This window comes from Myodes glareolus, chromosome 18 (assembly GCF_982192425.1).
Source record: "Myodes glareolus chromosome 18, mMyoGla1.1, whole genome shotgun sequence".
In the NCBI taxonomy this organism is placed as follows: Eukaryota; Metazoa; Chordata; class Mammalia; order Rodentia; family Cricetidae; genus Myodes; species Myodes glareolus.
In genome coordinates this window covers 34,314,491-34,337,238 of record NC_142043.1, presented here as the reverse complement: position 1 = coordinate 34,337,238, position 22,748 = coordinate 34,314,491, and the positions used below count along the sequence as shown (strand labels likewise).

General features: G+C 46.3%; 1 pseudogene; it reads right to left on the bottom strand.

The window, feature by feature from the left end:
* Positions 1-529: 529 nt before the first annotated feature.
* Positions 530-1,022, bottom strand: LOC125397938 (large ribosomal subunit protein eL27 pseudogene; annotated as a pseudogene).
* Between the last annotated feature and the right edge of the window lie 21,726 nt (positions 1,023-22,748).

The following is a 22,748-nucleotide window of genomic DNA, read 5'->3' as shown; positions in this document are numbered from 1 at the left end:
ATATGCACACTGGGAGCATTAAATTGGTTTACAAGAAGGGAGAAAGGAACAGCGCATTGCAGGGCAGCCACGGATAAGCCAGGACCTGGGTTTAGATGTCTCCCTTGCTCCCTCCAGAGCCGAGGAGGCTCGGTCTACTTCTGTGAGTTCTTCCACTTCCTGTGTGGGTCCACATCTATTTCTAGTCCCCCAGAGTCCTGCACATCTGGTGAGGTTCTGGCCCATTTCCCTCTTGGGTAGGAAGCTTAGCACTTTCTGCCAAGAAGCCTTCGGAGTATGTGTTAAACACTCGGAACTCATTAGTGGTTTGCAGGGGCTGCGTCATTCATTTACTTAACGGCCATGGGAGGAGAAGAGGGTTAGTGCCGGGCATTACCATGGTCTCAGGAACCTGCTCCCTTAGCTTAGTGATGCGGAGTCTCTTTTATGAGCTTACTTGGCACCTGGGTGCCTTCTTCCATGAAATGATCCTTTATGCTCTTTATTGCTGTTTTCACCGTTGAATTTTAGGATAGATTTTTATATATAAAGTTTTTTGTGTTTTTTTTTAAACTTTTAATGATGCAAACAAAAATATACCTAAAAGCGAAGCTTCTGGAAAAACCATTTGTTCTTCCCTGTCTTGTATCGTTCCTCAAATTTGATCTTGGCTTCCCGCCTTGCCTTGCGTTTCAGCGCTGGGTCCCTAAAGACATCCTTGTTGACAACAGTTTTGTCCAGGGGGATGCCCACAGAGTACCTTGTGGGCACCAGGTGGTTGTAGTTATAAACCTTCACAAAGGACTTGATCTTGGATCTCTTGGCGACTTTCTTCTTGCCCATGGCAGCTGTCACTTTTCGGGGATAGCGGTCAATTCCAGCCACCAGGGCATGGCTGTAAGGGCGGTCTGAGGTGCCATCATCAATGTTCTTCACGATGACGGCTTTGCGTCCGGAGTAGCGTCCAGCCAGGACGAGCACCACTTTCCCGGGTTTCATGAACTTGCCCATTTCAACAGCGAGCAGCCGGTTCCCAGCAGAAAGGAAAGCTATATAAAGTGTTTTTTGTTTGTTTGGTTGGTTTTTTTTTCAAGGTCTTCCTATGGCTGATTCAGAACTAGCTATGTAGGTAGACCAGGTTGTCCTCAAATTCATGGAGATCTGCCTGCCTCTACCTCCAGAATGCTGATATTAAAGGCGCATCATACCCAGCTCTACAAACCATTTGTTAGATTATTTATACTCCATAAACTTTATGAATTTTCACATATTTTACAAATTATACATCAAGAATGTTTTCTGCATATGTTATAAAGAATCCATTTATCAGACAGGCATTTGGCCTTCTCCTTGACTGTTTTCTCTTTCCATGTCGTAGCAGGAATGCTTACAGAGTTACGCGCGGGCGTGCATGCGTGTGTGTGTGTGTGTGTGTGTGTGTGTGTGTGTGTGTGTGTGTGTGAGAGAGAGAGAGAGAGAGAGAGAGAGAGATGCATGTCTGTGGAGGCCAGAGTTGGACATCTAGCCTCCACTTTGTTTGTTTGTTTGTTTGTTTATTTATTTATTTATTTGTGACAGGACATCTCACTGAACCTGGAACATGTCACTTTGGGTGGACTGGCTCAGAGCTCTAAGAATATTCTCTTGTGCTCACCCCTTCAGCTTTGGGATTGTGGACAAACACCACCACACCCGTGCTGTGGTCGGTGGTTTCTTTTTCGTTTTTTGGAGAGCACTGGGGCTCAGACTTGGATCCTCATGTTTGTGTGTCAAGTTCTTTATCATTCCAACTTGGAGTTTTAAATTTTGATGTAGTCCAATTGATGAGAACAGCAGATAGGAAGTGGTCAGGTAGGGACAGGGACCCCAAAGCAGCAGTTCTGAGGATGTGCTTGCTGAAGCCCAGAAGACAGATTTGGTTTCTGTTTCCCTAGTGTCTCCTAAATGAGTATCTCTGCCTAAGGACCCACTTGACATCACATGACAGACCCAGAGGAGCCACCTGGGACACCTGATTTGAGAAGTAAGACTGACCCACCCTTTCTCCTCCCATAGTTCACCCCAGTTTTTGGCATAACTCCCTTGAGAAAACTCCAGACTGGCAGCTAGGTGGGATCTTATTTCCAGGACCCTTCCTGCTCTACATGAACCCTGAGACCTCTCTCTCACCTTTGAACATAATAAAACATATCCTTTGGTGTCCATACATTTCATTCTTTGGATTCACAAGACAAGAACCCAAAAGCCAATGGTTTGGTGTGGCTTTAGCAACTGTTGAGTTCCATGAAGCTTAGCTCCCTAAGAAGGAGCTCCTACCCCAACACTTTGGTATCACAATGTTGTCAGTTAGCTTTCCTCTATTCTGAGGAATATCTGAGATAATTCACATGCTAGGGAGAAAAGGCTGACTTGGCCTCACAGCTTTAGAAGTAAGTTACCGTGATTTGAATTATGTGTCTCCCATGGTCTTGGACATTTGAATACTTGGTCCCCAGTTGGTAGCTCTGTTTGGGGTGGCTTAGGAGTTATGGCCTTGCCAGAGAAAGTCTTTCACTAGGGGCAGGTTTTGAGGTTTCAAAGCCTAAGCCATTGTCAGCTGGTTCTCTCTGCTTCCTGCTTGCAGTTTTGAGATGTGAGCTCTCAGCTGTTCCTGCTGCCCTGCCTGCTTGCTGTCACCCTTCTTCACAGTGATGCTAATAGGCTCTTCTCCCCTGAAACTGTAAACCCAAACAAACCCTCACTTCTATGGGTTGCTTTGGTCATGGTGTTTTATGAAGGCAATAGAAAAGTAACTAACGCAGAAGCTGACCTGTTGCTCTGGGCTTGGAGGGGGCAGCACATGCTGGTGGGAGCTTTTGTGAAGCAAAGCCCCTTACTTTTACGGCCAGGAAGAGGTAGAGAGGATCCTAATACAGCCATCGAGGTCGTGCAAACTGAGACTTACTTCTTCTCAATAGACTCCTCTCTTAAAGCCTCTACTTTCCAACAGTGGTATGGGCTGGGGACCAAGATTTATCAGTGTTTCTCCCCACCCCTTCCCTGCTGTGCGTATAGGTGCATATGCGTACATATGTGTGTGTGCATGTGTGCACAGAGGCCAGAAGACAACATTGACTCATTCCTCAGGTAACAACCACTTAGCTTTTTGAAACAGGGTCTTTAATTGGCCTGAGGCTCCTCAAGTAGGTGAGGTTGTCTGGTCAGTGAGCCCCAGGGATGCACCTGTCTCCCGCCCCCTAGCGCTGGGATCACAAGTGAGCCAGGATCACTCCTGGCTTTTTTCCTTGGTTATTGGGTGTCAGACTCAAGTCCTCATGTTTGTGTGGCAAGCTTTTTACTGACTTGCAGCTTGAGATGTGAGCTCATTTCTTCAGCTCCTTTCAGTAATTCTTATTTATGGGGTTCTGGTGTTATGTCAAGGAAGTGTTTGGCAGGCTGAGGACCTGAACATTTTCTTTTACATTTTCTACTGAACGTGCTAGAATTTCTTGTTCTGCCTCTATATCCATTTTGAGCTAATTTCTCATAAAGTTAAGTTTAGGTCAAGTTTTTATTCCTTTTTGCTTGTGTATGGGTTCCTGTGCCGGAACCATTCATTTGTTGGCTGCCTCCCTTGATACATTTGATGTTGTCAAGCCTCAGTGTCTGGGAGCTGGGGAGAGGAGCCGGCTTAGTGGGTAAATGCTTGCTGTGAGAGTGTGAGGCCACGAGTTTAGATTTCCAGAAGCCCAAGTACAAGCTGATAGGTGAGACAGTTGCCTGTGATCCCAGCCCTCGGGAGGGGTCCACAAGGGATTCCTAGGGTAGATTTGCTGGTTACTAGCCAATCAACAGGCTCCGGTTCAAAGAGAGACCTTGTCTTCAGAGTGGAGGGGGTAGAGTAAAACTCCTACTATCAAACTCTGGCCCTGGCATGCACGCACGCACACACACACACACACACACCTCTTAAACACATGCTAAGAGAAGGAAAAGTTGGTGGCTATGCTTGTGTGGATCTACTTCTGGTTTCTCTCATCGATTCACAGATTTACATATCTGTGAATTTATGGATCTATTATCTTTCTGCCCACATTGCACAGTCTTATTCCTGTGGCTGTGTAAGATATCAAAGATGTCAAATTGAGTTCAGCAATTCTTTTTTTTTTTTTAAACAGGGTCTTATTATGTAGCCCTCACTATCCTAGAACACACTATGTAGACCTTCAGCCTGGTCTGGGACTCACAGAGATCTTTTTACTTCTGCTCTCTGAGAGCCAGGGTTAAAGGTATGCTTTACCAAGTCTGTCTAAATATAACAATTCTTAGCATTATATCCTCTTTTTCAAATTTATTCTCCTTATTTTAATTCTTTCATCGTTACCTGTAAACTTTGGAACAAGTTTGTCTATATCTTTAAAAGTTCTTGCTGAGACTTGCTTGATAGGAGTTGCGGTAATTCAGGTCTGTTGTGATGGCTCAGTGGGTAAGAGCACTTGCTGTGTGAACATGAGGACCTGGGTTCAAATCCCCAGTACTTGTGCCATGATGTGGGATTCCCCTCTGCGTGCTGTGAATATATTTTATTACCATTGGTTAATAAAGAAGCTGCTTTGGCCCATGGCAGGGCAGAATAAAGCCAGGCAGGAAATCCAAGCAGAGATAAAGAGAAAAAGAAGGCGGAGTCAGGGAGATGCCCTGTAACTGTCTAAGAAGCAAGAGGTAACAAATCGCAAACCTTGTGGTAAAATATAAACTAATAGAAATGGGTTAATTTAAAATATAAGGGCTAGCTAGAATTATGCCTAAGCTGTTGTAATTAATATAGTTTTGTGACATTATTCAGGTCTGGATGGCTGGGACATGAACTAGCACTCTCTGCCTACAGTGCCAAGCTGGGCATGGCCATGAACTCTTCCAGGGTAGGGTAATCTGAACACTAGCTGTATTTCTCTTTCTCCCTCCTGCTTCCTGAGAGGTCATAGAGGCTAGCCTGTCTTCTAGCCTTAGCACACCAGTCAACCATCCCCGTGGTTTGCTGGCTGCCAGCCTAACTCTAGGCTCAGTGAGAGATTTTGTCTCAAGGGAATATAGTAGACAGTGATTTAGCAGGAGATTGACCAAATCCTCTGCCTTCCACCCATGAGGGTGGGCACATGCTCTTGCATGCATACCTAAATACAGAGCCCCCTCACCCCCACATACACACATATGAATAAAACAAAACAAAGAAAAAACTATGTCACATGGAAGAGTGCTAATATTTTACCAAACGTATCATTCTATCCATGAAACATTATATGTTTTTCCTTTTTATCTTGGTATTTTTTTTAAATCACCATTTTGCACTTGTTTCAGTAGATTTACTTCTGTTTTTATTATTATTTTCCCAGCTGAAAGTCTCCTGTATTTTAAATTGTAATTTCCATGGGTTCATTGCCAGTCAATAGCAATGCTGTTGGTATTGTAATTTGCAGCTATGATGGAATTACATGCTTGTTCTACGATTTGCTCTGTAGATTCCATGAGCTTTTCTAGATACACCATTATGTCATCTGCAAGCAACTGTGTTTATTTTTTATTCTTCCTCATTGATCTGTATGTTCCCTCAAGTCCCCTCTCTCTGTTGAGTTGCATTGGTCAGAAGTACCAGAATGATGAGTGACCATCTCTGTCCTAGGAGACAGTCATTGTCTGAGTTAGCTGAAGACTTTCTTTATTATCCAGGTGAGAAGTTCCTCTTTGCTCCTGTGGATTGTTTTTAATTGTAAGGGATATGGATTTTGACAGGTATTTTTGCTTCTGTGTTTTTTGTTTACAAGCTGATGTATAATTGTGTTTCCCTCCCCCTAGTCTGTTAGTATGCTGAATTATAATGACCTGTTTTCAAGTGCATACCTGGGATAAGCTCTACTTGATTGTGACGTGCAATTGCTTTGAAACTTACTGCTGAGGATTGGGGGAGGGTCTGACTCAGCGACTGCGGGACTTGCTGCGTAAGTATTTCTTAGTGTGGATCCCCAGCACCATGTAGAAACTAGGTTTAATGTCACATGCCTATAACCCCAATGTGGAGGGTGTAGAGACAGGTGGGTCCTGGGGCTCAGTGGCTAGCTTATTCTAGATGGGTTCTGCATCCAGTGAGAGACCTTATTTCAAAATTAATAAAGCTATGGGTGGGGGGTGCATGCCTTTAATCCTAGCACTTGGGAGGCAGAAGAACATAGATCCAGTGAGTTCAAGGTCAGCCTGGTCTACATAGTGAGTTCCAGGCCAGCCAGGAATACATAGTGAGACCCTGTCATATCATCATTACCACCACCATCATCATTATCATCATCATCATCATCATCATCATCATAACATGGAGAATGATGGAGGATATCTCTCCATATGTACACACAGAAACAAATTGCTAAACTAATTATCTAATTTTATATAAGGAATTTTGTGTTTTTGTTTATGAGGACATTAGATTGTATTTTTCTTTGTGGTCATTTCTTTAATAAAAATTACACTTATTTTTTATTTGTGTGTGTGTGTATGTGTGTGTGTGTTTGTGTGTGTGTAGGTGAGAGGACAACTTGTGAGAGTTGGTTCTCTTCTACTACCATGTGAGTTCCTAGGATCAAACTCAAGCCACCCACTGTTGCAGAAGTGCCCTTAACTGCTTAGCCATTTCACCAGCCCTACATAGTAATTTCTTGCTATCCACAAGGCATTGGTCCCAAGACTTTCATAAATACCATGTCCCGCAACATCCGTGACTTCAGTTTTGGGGAACATGATGCTTCTGGCTTCTGTGTGCACTGTGCTCATGTACACATACTACTCATATGTGCATATACATAATTTAAAAAATAAACTGTCTTTTGAGCCAGGATCTCACTATGTAGTCCTAGTTGGAACCCGCTATCTAGATCAGGGTGACCTCAAACTCATAGAGAGCTTCCTGCTTTTGCCTCCCAGAGGCTGGGATTAAAGTTGTATGTACCACCATGCCCAGCTAAAATAAATCTTGCAAACTTGGGTTTGGTTGAATGCACAGACATGAAGCTGCTGATGTGGAAGGCTGACTGTTCTCTCTGTATCTTCATTTGATATCTGAGTAATATTGGCTTTTTTGTGTGTTTATGCTTCTGTGTGTATGTGTGGGGGTGCATGCGTGTGGGTGTGCAGGTGTGCTCTTTCATGAGCATGTATGTGGGAGTCAGAGCCCAACACCAGATGTTTGCCTATATTCTCTACCTTATTGGTTTGAGACAATGTTCTCTCTGACCTGTAAGCTCACCATTGGCTAGGTTGGCTGACTTACAAGGTCTTGAGCCCCACCTGTCTCTGACTCCCAGGGCTGAGACTAGTGTCACAGCCAACCATGATCAATTTTTGGCAGATGCTAGGAATTCAAACACGGATCCTCATGCTTGCGAAGCATGTGCTCTTACCCCTGAGATATCTTCCCAGTCCTATAGTACTGGCTTGGTAAAATGGATCGAAAAATTTTAAGAATGTAATATGAGATTCTAGCGACTTCTCAGACCATAGCTGCCTTTCCCATCTTGCAGACACCAGCAGGAACCTTAGAGAGGTGGTCTGTTGTCTCTAGCTGGCAGACTTGTAGGTGTCAGAATCTCTAACCTGGGGGAGTGGAAATTCAAGGGGTTGTTGGTGGCCACACAACCTGATCTACCCTCTTTCTGGCCACCTGCTTGGGAATCGGGGAGCCTGGCTGCTGGTTTGTGCTGGACAGCTTCCTCCATCCTCAAAAAGGTTTATTTTTGCCACGGGGTCCAGATGTCCTCTCTTCAGAGGCCCTGTCTTGTCTGCTTCTGGTATGGGGGACCTGAACTCTCCTCGGAGTCCTGCCATGCTGTTGTCTATCTGTTCATAGCATTAATATCTCTTTAAGTAAACTCCTTTGTCCCAAAAGTCTGTCTCAGTGTCCCATCGAATGCACATCTGAAACGTTTTAAACAACATTCTGTTTTTCCGTTTTCTGGAAAAGATTCTGTAGACTTGACATTAATTCTTCTTTAAGCATTTGCTAGAATTCCCTAGTGAAGCCATCTGGGCCTAGAATTTTTTTTCTTTTGGTTCTTTTATTTTGTTTTGTTTTTTTTTTTTGCAGAGGGGATTTTTAAATTACAAATTTAATTTCTTCATACGGTTAAACAACTTATTTCATACTGAGAGCATAGTAGTTGTGCATTTTGAGAAAGTGTTCAATTTCTTAACTGTGCTCTATGGGTTCCCTTCCTGAACACTCAAACGAAAAGGTGTGTGTGGGGGTTTTCTCTGCGGTCAAGGCAGTTAGGATGTCTACCATAGCACAGCCAAGTATCAAATACTAAGGGACTCTGGTGGTTTGACTAGGTATGGCAGTCATAGACTCATGTGTTTGAATGCTTGGCCCCTAGAGAATGGCACTATTAGGTGACGTAGCCTTGTTGGAGTAGGTGTGGCCTTGTTGGAGGAAGTGTGTCCCTGTGGGTGTGGGCTCTGGGGGTTTCATATGCTCAAGTCACACCCAGTGTGGGACACATAGTCGGTTGCTTTTGCTGCCTGTGGATCAAGATGTAGAACTCTCAGCTCCTTCTCTAGTATCGTGTCTGCCTGCACGCTGCCATGCCCTGACATGAAGATAATGGACTAAACCTCTGAAACTGTAAGCCAGCCCCAATTAAATGCTTTCCTTCATCAGCACTGTCGTGGTCGTGGTGTCTCTTCACGGCAATAGAAACCCTAATGAAGACAGACTCAAAGTGAAAGCAACAAAATTTTGGAATAATGATATGCTTGTGTCCTGTTCAAACTTCAGGATGATTTGCTTTTTCAGGCTTTCCGAGTTCAGGGCCAGAATGAGGACGAGGGCACATCCATGGAAGGTGGAAGTGAGTGGTCCTAAACAGTTATGTTCGTGGAGCAGAAACTGGAGCAGCCCAGTGAGGGAGCTGGGTGGGGATGACAAGGTGGTGTGGCCCTCGAGACAATCAACCCCATCGTGATTAACGTGTGAAAGCAGCAAAAGACGGCAGCACTTCCCAGCTGGGTGCATGCGTGCGTGCGTGCGTGCGTGCGTGCGTGTGTATGTGTGTGTGTGTGTGTGTGTGTGTGTAGGCCTGAAGTTGATGCTGGAATTCTTGTTTGCTTTCCACTTTATGTATCTGATAATCTAGGCAGCCAGCTTGCCTAGGGATCCCGGGTCTCTGCCTCTCAAGTGCTGGGATCACACCCAGCCTCTGCGCCTGACTGACTTTTACGAGGGTTCTGGAGAGCTACACTCTAGTTCTGATATTTGTGCAGTGAGCCCTTTGTGCACTGAGCTATCTCCCCAGCCTATTAGAACCCAGACCACCTGCTGCCTGGGTCACACCCGCCTGCAGCTGTGTCTTTATCTACCCCAGTAGCTGATTCTGCATCAGGGCTGAGAGCTAGCAGACTCCTAGCTATCAGGGGCTAACAGTGGCACACCGCATATGATGGTTACATGTTAGCTGGATAAGCCTCCCTCCCCATTCCTCCAGTCACATCCTTGCGGTCATGCATCCTGCACATTCCCTCCTCCCCCAGACAAATGCGAGCCCTCAGCCCCTCCCCCTGCCAAACAGGAGTCAGAGTCTGCCTGGCCTTAAGCACATAACAGGTTCTCATTAACCATATGGCAGGGGACCTCTCCTGCTTCTGAAACCTGTATATAAGAAAGAATCCTCACTCTGCCACACAGGCCCAGGCTCTCTTCAGAGTCCCACCAAGCTGTCTTCTGTGATGTTGAAAACATAATAAATCTCTCACCTAAAATGATGGTCTGCCTCAGTGTCTCCTCCGAACCTCAAACTTGAACCTTTCACAGCTCTGTTTCTTAATTTGATAAAATTCAGAAATGAAAGCCCAAAATCAGATTGAGGAGAATTTTCTGCATAGCTGCATAAATAAAGTTCCCAAGGGAGGGAGGTGGTCATTGCAAATGTCCACCTGCCGTGTCTCTCGAGGGCTGTGGATGTGGCGGGTGTCCAACTGCCATGCAGACAGCTCAGGAGGCCATTGTTTCGGACTTGGTTACTGCACTGCCCTTAAAGGAGCCATCTACAAACACAGCGGAGTCACTTACTCAAGTTATTGTCTGACATTCAGGGGACGTCGAGACTAGAGCTAGACCAGCAGATTTCCCACACAGGTCAGTTTCAAGTCCTTTCTGCTTCCGTACTCACAGGAAATGTAACCCGTGGTTAAGCAGTCAGCGGCTCTACTGTTCTGACTGCCACCTGCCTGCCTTGGAAGGTGGCTTTGAGGTGACCACCTATTCTTTGTTTCTGCTCTATTCTGCAGTAAGCCCGGTGCTGTCCAGCTGCTGTTCTCTGTGGGCCATTTGGATATTCTCCCTGTGTGCACACGCACCTGTGTGTGTGTGTGTGTGTGTGTGTGTGTGCAAGTGCACATGGTTACTGGTGTGCATGTCGGGAAAATGTCAGAGGTTGAGATTGGCTATCTCCCTCAATTTTAGTTTTTGAGACAGGGTCTCTTACGGGACTTGGAATGCTCTATGGCTAGGATGTCTGGCCAGCAAGCCCCAGGGATTCTCTTGTTTCTGTCTCTCCAGCGTTGGAATTACAGGCACATACCTCTGTCCAACTTTGACATGATTGCTGATGACTAAACCCAGGTCCTCATAATCACACGACACTTTACTGACTGAATCATGGCCCTTGTTTACTCGCTCCATTTCCACCCAATTAAAAGTGCTCGTTCGTCCTAGAATCACAAATAAGGACAACCGAGGGCTTCAAATTAAATGTACTGTATTTTTATCCTGCGACATCTCTCTCAGGAAAGCATACTGTGGCTAGAACTTGAGATTCTGACCCTCACTGCCAGCCTGGGATTGGCAACAATATAACACCACTTGGCAAACGGAAGGATGGAAGCTCAGTTGGGCTGGTGGTTTGCCCTGTGTGGCAGGCTAAATGGCTGTTCTGCTTGGGAGATTGGCCGGCCATTCTTGACTGAGGAAATCTATGGGCTAGCCCAAAGTCCAGACGTACAAGGGTTACACGGCTATGCATGGTCTGAATCAGGGTTTACTGCATTTTCCTGAGCTAAGCCTCCCTGTTACAGACAAGGATGTTCCAGGTTGTTGTTCTGAACAAATATTTAGACAAAGACACATTGATGAAAATGATACGATAAATTTTGGGGTATCTTTGAGTTTGAGAGTTTCTTGGCTCTCGGTAAACTTTTGGGGAGTGGTCTATGGTCCTAGACAACTCCACCAAAGCTGCACTGAACTGCTTTGTGGGCTTTGTCTCCTGAATTCATAGACTAAAATTCATGGACCACAGAGAGTGAATTGTAGTGAGAGGTCATTACAGAATCATAGGTTGGAACATAAGAGGCGGAGAGTAGAGCTGCTATATAGGCAGAGGGGTACCAGGAAATATGGGACCTTGGGGCTATTTATCCGGGATCTTTTAAAAAGACTTATGGCAAAACCCCCGAATAAGACCTGGGAAGAGGGTGAGCTCCCGGTCTAGTTACCTAACTATGTCTCTTAGGGTCTCTATTGCTGTAAAGAGACACCATGAGCAAGGCAACTCTTATAAATGAAACTTTTAACTGAGGTGGTAGCTTCCAGTTTCAGAGATTCAGTCCATTATCATCATGGTGGGGAAGATGGTGGCTGGGAGGATGGCTGTGTGCAGGCAGACATGGTGCTGGATGCATCTTGATTAGAAGGCAACAGGAAGTGGACTGTGATACTTAGCAAAGCTTAAGCAAAAGAGACCTCAAGGCTCACCCCCACAGTGACACACTTCCTTCAACAAGGCCACACCTACTTTGACAAAGCCACACCTCCCAATAGGGCCACTCCCTATGAGCCTACGTCAGCCAATCACATTCAAACTATGGCTGTCCTGGTGCCTCCTCTTGATTTCAGGCCCATCCTCAGGTCCTTCCAGGCAGGGTAAGATCTGACAAAAGCCAGCAGCCAGAGCTCTCTCCTGGCATCCTTGACCTGCATCCAGACATTCTTTGGGGTCCCTGCTCTACCTGACCAGTTCCTGCTGACAGCAGAAGAAATGATTCATTAAGGGAGAAAGACTCTAAGATTGAGAGTGGGCCAGAGCTGGAGAATGCCGAAGGCTCAGCAGTCCTTGGCCAGGAGAGTTCTGACTCTTTATGGGTCATGTGATGGGGGAGGCTGCTTGTTCGTTCCCGGGTGCCCAGACCACGAAATAATCACTCAGAAACTTTATTATTTGCAATATTGTTTGGCCAATAGTTTAAACATATTTCTGGCTTACTCTTATATCTTAGATTAACTCATTTCTATTAATCTGTGTATCGCCATGAGGTTATGACCTATTGGCAAAGTTTTGGCAGGCCCCAGGGCAGGCACCTGACCCACGCGGTGGCTACATGGCTTCTCCCTGACTCTGCCTACTCTCTCCTCCTTTATTTGCTTGGAATTCCCCACCTTGCCCAATTCTGCTAAGCCACTGGCTGAAACAGCTTTATTCATTAACCAATGAAAGCAACTCATAGAAGGACTTACCACACCAGTCATATACAGAGCACCCAACTTATTCCAAATTTCCAGTGCTATCCCTTCCATGGAGTACCAGTGGGGAGACATTCCAAGTCTGTATAACTGGCTTCTTTTGCACGTCAGTCTGGATATCTCTCTGCTCTACTCCTTTGCCACATCCCCGGGTGCATGGGCCCCTCCTAGAGGCCTGTCCTGCTGAGAGCTCAAGGCTACACTGTTTCTCTAGCCTGGAAATCTGCGGTTAGATGCTAGACAGCCCAGGATGTCACTGGAAGTGGGAGAAATGAAAGAATCTAGGACGCAGTCTGGACAGTCATTCATGTACGCCTGTGGGAGTTAATTCATGGCAAGTACATATTTGTCCCTTCGAAGTCCATTACCTGGGTGAGGCAGAATCCCATTTAGTGACAACACTGGTGTTTGGAAGCAGGGAGGCACGCCTGACTATCTGCAAAGACAGTCAGAGAAGGCTTCCTGGGTGGCCAATTACAGAGGCCAGGGCCTAGGAAGGCAGGGGTGGGTGTGTGCATCTGCCGGTGATGGGAGTGACCAGCACTGCTGCCCCACCAGATAACAGGGTAGAGGAGAGGCAGGAGGAGACTATGCTGCCATCTCTCCATCCTTGCAGGCGGCAGTCCCATCCTGCAGGCCTGGGGGTGGTTTGAGGAGGTGGGAACAGCTAGCCTGTGGCAATACTGTGGCAAGCCATTAGGATGGAGAGAAAAGGGCATCAAGGTTAATATGTAACAAAACGGACACCCTCCCCGTGCAGGCTACGTGTGCAGGGCTCTAGCAGGCCTGAGCATGGCAAACAGGGCACTGATGGATTTTGTCTTTTGCTCTTCTCCCCATTCCTCGACCTTGCTAAACCACTAAACCGTTAGATTGCATCCCTAAAGCTAGCCACCAACGTCTGTTTCCTTATTTGGCCACTCCTCCTCCTGATGCTGACCACCAAGGTCCAGCTATCAAAGTATTAAAATTCAGCAATCAAAAGGCCCCTTTGCTACCCTAATTAACCTGTCAATCAATTTTAAACATCTCATTCTCACACGGGGTTCCCATTCCTCTTTATAAACTCCATTTGCCTATGGGCCATGCCTGTCTTCTCTCTATGTAGAGTCAGTTCCTTTCCCTCTGGGACAAATATCCCTTCCCCCTCCTTTATTCCTCATCCTTTTTTTCTCCTGTCTTTGTCTCTTATTCCCTGCCCCTTGTCCCTCTGGGAGCAAATAAATCTCCTTTGTGCTGAGAACTTGGTCTTGGGGTGCCCTTCCTTTCAATATAATAATATTGTAATAAAATATCACAAGAAAAGTTGAGTCCTGTGTCATAAGGGTCAGGACACAGGGTCCTGCAGCTTGAGCCTTTGAACCGTCAAGATCTCTAGCCCACTTCCATTCCCCGGAGAGCCCTTTTCTTTGTTGCCCCTGCCCGCCTTGATTGTGTAGTGCGGAAGTATGTGTACATGTGTGTGCATGTCTGCATGTGTGTGTGGGCACCTGTGTGTATGTGGACTTGTGCATGTGGAAGCCAAGTTCAATGTTCAGTCTTCCACCTTCTTCAATGAGGGGAGGTCTCCGAACCAAGCAAACACAGAACTCAGTGCTATGACTTCTCCACATTAGCCAGCTTGCTCTGGGGATCCTCTGTCCCCATGCCCGGAATTCCAGGAAGGCTGACAGTCACACCTACTGAGTGCTTATGTGAGTTCTGAAGAGTTGAACTCTGGTTTCATGTTTTTAGGGCAAGCACTTTAACAGCAGAGCCATCACCCCGGCCCCTCTGAGAGCCTTTTTCTTTCTTAACTAATTCTCTCTAATAAATTCCTTAATAAAGTTTCATCATTATCCATCTGTCTCTGATCCAGTTCCTTGTTCTGGAACCCAAAACCTGGATCTTAGTGGGTGCCCCAGAACTCTGCCCCACATTTGGAACAAGGTTCTGTGGATTGCTGAGGGGCTGACCGGGTCCAGCACAGAAATGGTGACAGCGGAGAGAAGCTCAGGTTTGGGGAGTGCTCATTTGTTTGTCTCCCAGGCGGCCCTGGACCCATGAGGGTAAAACCTGGGCCATCCTGGTCCTTGATGTGCCTTTGAGACTGGCTGTAGGAGGTCTTTAGGACCCAGTAATTCTCGAGAGGTGGTGATACAGTGTGTGTGTGTGGGGGGGGGTCTGGTTAAGGCCCAAATTCCAGAGGATTCAGACGGGGCAGGAGAAAAGACACAGAGAGGAGGGGAAGGGGAGTGGTAAGGACGTCAATGTTTTTCTTTTGAGAGAAGATCTCATGTAGCCCAGGCTAGTATCAAACTTGCTAAGTAGCAGAGGATATCCTTGAACTCTTAATCCTCCTGTCTCTACCTCCTGAGTTCTGGGGTTACAGGTGTGTGCCACCGTTCCTGGTTTAAGCCATGCTGGGATCCACTGCTTTGAATGTGGAAAGACAGACATCACCATCTTTCATCTCCAAGATGGAACCAGCGCCTCCCCACTTGCCAGCCCTGACAGCTCTTCATGTTACTGTTTTGCAAAATCTACAGTTTCTTTGCATAACGGGCAGCATAATCTCATTTTCTCACTGGCTACCCAGCTTAGCTTTCAATCAATTATCCCCAAATACATTAAAAAAAAAAAGTTTCCATTTCACCTCTCCGCCTGCTTGGAGCTCGGTTTTCCCTGTCAAAGAATTTGCAAATCAATTGCACTAACAATACTTTCCACAAATTACCTCCGAATGCCTGTGATGTCACCACGGTTAATGGTTAATGTGTTCCTGATAAATAATGCATCAGGAAGTGGCTGGGCTCCCTGCTCTGATGTTCAGTGTGACACAGCCTGTTTTCATGACAAGCAGCTTGGCTTCAGCTGAATCCCGGAGCTCAGCCAGATGAACAGTGGAAGACAGGACTGTCCACCGCTCTGCCCTATTCTGAGGACCCCGTGTCGGGACCTGGCACCTTTTTGCCCTGACATCCAAGGGTAGTTCGAGGTGTTCTATGGCAGGGAAGGTCTAGTTGACTCTGCTGTGGGAGGCAAGGATGGCACTGTGGCTCACAGAGAGGGAGGGTCCTTGGGAGTGACTGGGAATTGGTGGGGTTTCTCAAGCTTGATGAACCACTAGCCCAAGATGGCCAAAAGGTCTGCATCCCAAACTCATATTGAGTTTCCTGTTCCACAAGCAGGACAGTTTTGTGACCATGTTTTTCCCTAAACGGGACCTTGTGTGCAGTACCTGGACATGTCCTAGAAAACACAGACTTGAGGAGAAACGTGTGTCCCAGGGACTCAGGCTGCGATAGACTTCCCTGAGCTGAGAGTAGGGGGTCGGAAGGCATGCGACTCCATACCAGGGCTTGTGCAGCACCCTCATTCTTTGCAGCCTGCATGTGTGTGTTCACATTGGCGAGTGTGTGCAGCTACTTCATGAGTAACACTAGCTGGGCCATGCCATGGGACTCTGGGCAGCTGTGGGTTGTTCTGTCCAGAAGGTTGACACAGACTGGAGTCAGGGAGAACTTGAGGGGGTGTGGCTGTCAGGGATGTGGGCACTGCTTTGCCTTTTCTGTCACACAAACTGGTTGTGTAGATTAACGCATTAGAGGAAGTTGTGATGGCTGAATCCCTTTGAACTTCTCCTCGGGTTGGTTTTTTGTTTGTTTGTTTTGTTTTTTCAAGAGAAGTTTTCTCTGTAGTTTTGGAACCTATCCTAGCACTAGCTCTTGTAGATCAGGTTGGCCTTGAACTCACAGAGATCTGCCTGCCTCTGCCTCCAGAGTGCTGGGAATAAAGATGCGCGCCACCACCACCCAATCACTCTGGGTTGGGTTGACAGTGAAAGATATGGTTGTGTTATCTAATTTCTTTACAGGGATAGAATGGCTTTTCCGTAGTCAGCTCTCACTAATACTAGTGTCTTAATGACTGAAAGTACATTTTGATAGAAGAAGCTCAGATCTCAGGACTTCTAGGAAGCCAAAATAAATGGCAGTGTGCTTATAACTTTTAAGGTAAGAGTCTTTTTTCTGCATTGTCAAAATTAAACCATATACCTCAAAAGATGGGTTCAAGTGTGTGGTGGTTTGAAAGAAAATGGCCCCCAAAGGGAGTGGCACTATTAGGAGGCGTGGCTTTGTTGGAGGAAGTGTGTCACTGTGGGGGTGGGCTTTGAGCTTTCATATGCTCAGGATACCACCCAGTGTGTGAGTTGACGTCCTGCTGCCTTCTGATTAAGCTGGAGCTTGTTCCATGTCTGCCTGCATGCTGCCATGATCCCCTTCCTGATCATAATGGACTGAACCTCTGAAACTGTAAGTGAGCCACCCCCAATTAAATATTTTCCTTCGTAAGAGTTGTCGTGGCCAGGCCATGGAGTCTCTTCACAGCAATAGAACAATGACTAAGACAAAGAAATCCCTGGAAAGAAGCTCTGTCTCACATTGAGGCTTCTGTAAGGCGTGGTAACTGACAAGGACTTTGGCAATTATGGAGAGATTGGGATATCGCAGGCCCAGAGCCTAATTGCATTTTGACCTGGGTTACCTTTTAATATATTGTTTATTTATTTGTTTAAAATTACATTTGTGACCTACAGAGTGCTTACGGAAGTCAGAGGACCAACTCCTGGGAGTCCGTTCTTTCCTTCTTCCGTATAAGTCCCTGGGATGAAACTCAAGTCGTCAGTGTTGGTGACCAGGGAGGGAGGAGGACAGGGAGTTAGTTCATGAGGAACCTGTCCCTCTTTGCCCTGTCTCCTACTTTCATTGGGGGAAATGTCACTCCCAGTGGGATCCCTTTGCCATCTTTTGGCACCTCTCACCCCCTTCCTGGATGAGGAAGAAGGAGGCGCCCACTTGGGAGTATGGCTGGTTGGTGGTCAGCCGCAGAACGGTGCAGAATGGCTGGTACACAAGCTGAACGGAACACCACAGACTCAAGAATGGAGGAAGAGGAGTCCAACTCTCTTGACCAGGGAATACAAACCTTGGGCAGACAATGTCCCTGTCTGGGCCACTCTCCGTGTCTACAGATGAGTTGATGATGTTGTTTGCCAAGAGAGAGTTTGTGTTGGAGGATGCCTGATATACAGAAGGTCCTTAGTAGGCACAGCCCAGTTGAGGGGCGCTGGTCACTTTCCTGCTCTGACCTCTTCACATTTTCTATCACATCTTCCAATGCTTCTTAGTGTGGTACCCAGTTGTGGAACTCTGATTAAAGCATCTTCCAGGGAAGCAGATGTCTCTTCCCAGCAGGTCTCCTGTTACATCTTCTCCCTGGGTTTCTGTGTATTGACATTTGACTACATTCAACTTCCCACTCAGAGTTCTCCGTATACTAAGTTCTAATTATTTTGTGTGTCCTTAAATAGAGATGACAAAATGTCACTTACTGAGTGTCTTAGTTTGGGTTTTTATTATTGTGAAGAGGCATGATGACCATGGCAACTCTTCTAAAGAAAATATTTAATTGAGGGGGCTCACTTACAGTTTCAGAGACTCAGTTCCTTACGATCATGATGAGGTACATGACAGCCTGCAGGCAGATGTGGTGCTGAAGCTGAGCGTGCTACATCTTACAGGCAACAGGAAGTTGACTGACTATCACACTGAGGGAAGCTTGAACAAGAAAGACCTCAAAGCCTGCCCCAACAGTGACTCATTTACTCTAACTCCAACAAGGCCACACCTTCCAATAGTGCTGCTCCCTCTGGGGCCATTTTCTTTCAAACCACCACACTGTGTTAATTGAGATTTGTTTTATCCCCAGCAAAGGTATTGTGCAGGTAGGTTGAATTCCGTTTCTTCACTAATTCACTGTCTGCTTGTCAAGCATTGTCAAGAGACTACTATGAGCTCATCACCCGGGTTCCAGAAGACACACCCTCTGCCTGTAGACCCTCCAGATCACAGGCCACTCTGTCAGTTCACTTTCAGTCACTGCAGCAAATACCCAAGACAATAAGTTTGTGAATACAGTAGACAGGATTGCTCTGTTTCACAAAGCCATGACATTTATTTTAAGGAATGGACTTTTGTCCTAGATTTTGGAGTCTCAGTTCATGGCTGTTTGGTCTTGTTGCTTTGGGCTGTGGCAAGGTGGCAGTGTATCATGACGGTCTATACATTGCAAAGCAAAACAATTGGTGTAGAGTGGAAACTGAAAGAGTTAAAGGAGGGGCTGGGGTACCAGTAGTCAATCCAATGACCTAACTCCCTCATATCTGCCTCCACCTCTTTGTCCTTTCTTTCTTTCTTTCTTTCTTTCTTTCTTTCTTTCTTTCTTTCTTTCTTTCTTTCTTTTCTTTTCTTTCTTTTTCTCACATAGGGTTACACTATGAAACAGTTCTGACTATCCTGGAACTCACTCTGTAGACCAGGCTTGCCTTGAACTCACAGAGATCCACCTGCCTCTGCCTCCTTGAGTGCTGGGGTTAAAGGCATACACCGCCATGCCTGGGTACCTGGCTCCACCTCTTAAAGGGCACATTACAGGCTGGGGATCAAGTCTTCAACATGTGAACTTTGGGATGTCATTCAGGATCCAAGGCCAGGGATTCAAAGCATGGCATGTAGCGTGACAGCCATGGCGAGAGTGACTGATGGGCCTGGCATCTCTTCTGTTGATTGAGGCTGTCTGGAATGACTGATGAAGAGGAAGTGGGATTTATCAAGGTATTTATAAGGGTGTTTGTTTGATGGTGTCTTGATGAGGTACCATAACTGAAGGTCTCAAAAGTGAGGGTAGGAGATGAAGTTTGAATATTCACGATAACCAGATAAAACTGACTTTGAATGCCAGATCCAGGCTTGTTCTGTGAGATTTTTTTTTTAAAACTTAAAACAAATTACTTTTATTTTAAGTATATGGGTGTTTTGCATACATGTATGCCTTTATATCATGCCCATGCCTGGTGTCCACAAAGGCCAGACAAGAACATCTACTTGAGGATGTGAGCTCCCATGTAGGTGCTGGGAATCAACCAGAATCCTCTGCTATTAAATGACTCATCTCTTCAGTCCCATGTTCTATAGAATTTTAAGTAGGGATTATACTTGCATTTTAGGAAGCCTAAAGTGGCAGGTTTGGGGCAGAATAGTTACAGGGACTGATGGGAGGCAGGACTGATGTTGTCCAGATGCTACAAGTCTGCACAGGCGGGTCCATCTGGGTCAACAGAATCCAGATGGAGTGAGGTGTCTGGAATTGTCACAGATAGGACACTGTGGTGTTATGCCCCTGAGGGCTTCTGACTTTCTCTTCCTGTTTATCTAGACCCTGGATTGTTGGCAGGAGTTTCTGTCCCACCAGCCAGATCCTAAATAACCACACAGAAACTTAGTATTAATTATAGTGCTCAGCCGATAGTCCAGGCTTGTTTTTAGCTCGCTCTTATAACTTAAATCACCCATTTCTATTCATCTATGTGCTCCCCCAAGACTTGTTTACCTCATCTATGAACTTCCCATGCTGCTTCTTCTGCACCTTGCTGGCAACTCCTCAGACTCTACCCTTCTCTCCAGCATTCTCTCTGTCCCCCAAATCCTGCCCAGCTAATGGTCAATCAGCTATTTATGAACACAGCTATTATTCATCACGGTGTACAGAAGGATTATTCCACAGCACTGGGCCCCATATCCTGGGCAGTGCGCCGCTGTGCAAGCTTGGTGCTATGAGCATGGCAGCCATGTTCAGGACAGTAAACCTTGTTTATAGAAACCCAACTTCCCGGGGCTCTTGTGATGGCAGGAAGAGGAGCCTGTTGCAAAGCCTGCCATCTGGGACCATTATGGTGGAACCCACCTTCATGCCATTACCTATGCATGTCCATTGTCCCTGCACTTCAAATAAGTAAATGAGTGTTAGAAAGAAAAAAAGAAAGAGAACTTCAAATATTGGTTCATCTGTGTACCATCATTTTTTTTTTAATTTTTGGGGAATGTACTTCAGCACAAGATTTTTTTGTATAGCATGGTCTGTCCAGCCCAGGGCAAGGCACCTTTAGATATTAACCTCTTGAACCACTGTGAAGACGAGCAGGCTGTTTTCATGTCCTAGGCAACAGTGTGGTCTTTCACACAGAGGTATGTTCTTTGGCCCATAGACCAACTAACATGTTATCTTTTTGACTGACAGGCAGAACTGAACACGGTGGAAACCAAGAGGCCAGAAGTGTCCCTCCACAGTAGACAGACCAGGTGACCAATGCAGTCATTGAGTATAGAGGGCTAAGGGCACAATAGCTGACCTGCTGCCCCCATAGACAGCTTGCAGGGGACTTGCGTTGTTTGGGTTCTCTAACTCAGTGGGGGAGAGGTCTGGTGGCTGTCCAGGCTGGTTCACAGGTGTAGCCGCACGGTTCTGCCTTCCACTCTAGCTTGTCCGCGAGGCAGGAGGATCGGTGTGGCCTGATTGGTGTCATCTCTTGTGGGTGTCAGATCTGGGAGGCAGCAGAGGCTCTGGCCACACTCCTGCTGTAATCTGCAGATTTGTCTGGAGAGCAAGAGTTGCCAGTCATGATGCAAAAGGAAAACAGGACAAGGTAGAGAGGACTCTAGGACTCTCTTAGTTATGACCCTGTTGTCAGTAAGGGCAGTGTGTGTGATGAGGATGGAAGGGGTGGGCAGTGTGATTAGGTGTGAGTCTCCCCACCCCCAGCACCTCTTCTGTCAGGCTCCTGACCCAACATTGGACAGGGACTGAGCTTTGTTGCTATTTCTGTTGACCTCAGACCTTAGAACAGCTATTGGCCCAGGGCTTAGGAGATACCTAAGTCAGTAAGGATCTAAGTTCCATCCACAGAATCCAGGTAAAAGGTGCTTGCAATACCAGCACTGGGGAGGCAGACACAGGCAGATCTCCGGGACTTACTGGTCAGCCAGTCTAGCTTACATAGTAAGTTCCAGCAGATTAGTGAGACTGTCTTAAAAAAAAAAAAAAAAAAAAAAATAAGAGGTGGATGGTATCCAAGAAACAAGATCGAAACTTGTTCCCTGAACTTCACACATGTGTAGATGAAACTTCCTTTTCCCCTCCCCTCAGGATGGTAGCTCAGTGGGTAAGGATGTGTGTCACCAAGTTTAATGACCTGAGTTTGATCCCTGGGATGGAAGGAGAAACCTACTCCCTCAAGTTATTCTCTGACTTCCACATGCACATTTGGGAATTCTGGCAGCCCACCCATACATAATAAATAAGTAAATGTCAGAAAAACAAATGTTTTTCAGAAGGAAAGAGAAGCTATAATTCCTGATGTGATTATGAGGGCCAAGGATCATCGTGTGTCATGGCATTTTTTCAGAGCAAGTCATGAATGCAAACCTCTGTCAGTACCACTAATAAAGATGGGCTTTTAGGAGGTGACCCCAGGCAGGAGTATTTGGTGAAATGAGAGCTCTTTACCTGCTTGTTTCCAGGGCCACTGAAATCACACACACAATCACACACACACACACACGCGCACACGCACACGCACATGCACAGCACAGACCTAGCGCTGGGTGAAGTCTGAAGAGAAGCAGAGAGACTGAGATAAGGGCTCCATTCCATCCTTTAACTCATTGCACTGAATGGGCCAAGGCTGGTGGCTGCTCTGCTGCCAAAGCTCCAGTCATATGAAGTGGGAGCTATTTCTGTCCCTTCTGGCTCAAAGTTCTGTGCACAGATGACGCCAATAAAACTTCCCAGGGAGGCTGCTGCCATGGCCACTGGAAACGGTGGCAGATTAAGCATCTTAAAATTCGATTGTGAAATCAATATGCCAATTACAGTAGTTAATCCTCTGCAAGGCCAAGTTCCTTCTCCTTCCCCGGGGGCTACGTGACTCAGGAGTCAGGTCTGCAGTACCGTGGCACTGAAGGCCAAGTTTGAGGTTTCCTCTGTCTCTTTTGGGAGCCCTGCATTTTCTTTCTGACTTCTTTCATCCCCCATCAAAAGCCATTGTTAACAACTTGCCCTCAGGTGTTAGAGATGGGGCTGGGAGGTACCACACCATCGAGCCACGGTATTTCTTCCACCTACTATCAACCTAAGAGCACTGTAGCCAACCATGCACACTGCTTCCTGTAAGAGGTACAGCCTCGTTCTCTTGGTGTATAGCAAAGTTCCCCCAAAACACGGTGGCTGGAGAAAACATCCGTCATGTGTGGCATCTGCTCTGTGTTCTTACGCTCAGGGCTGGCGTCTTAGCTCTTTTTCTATTGCTGTGATAAGACCATGGCCAAGGCAGGTGATGAAAGAAAACCGTAATTGA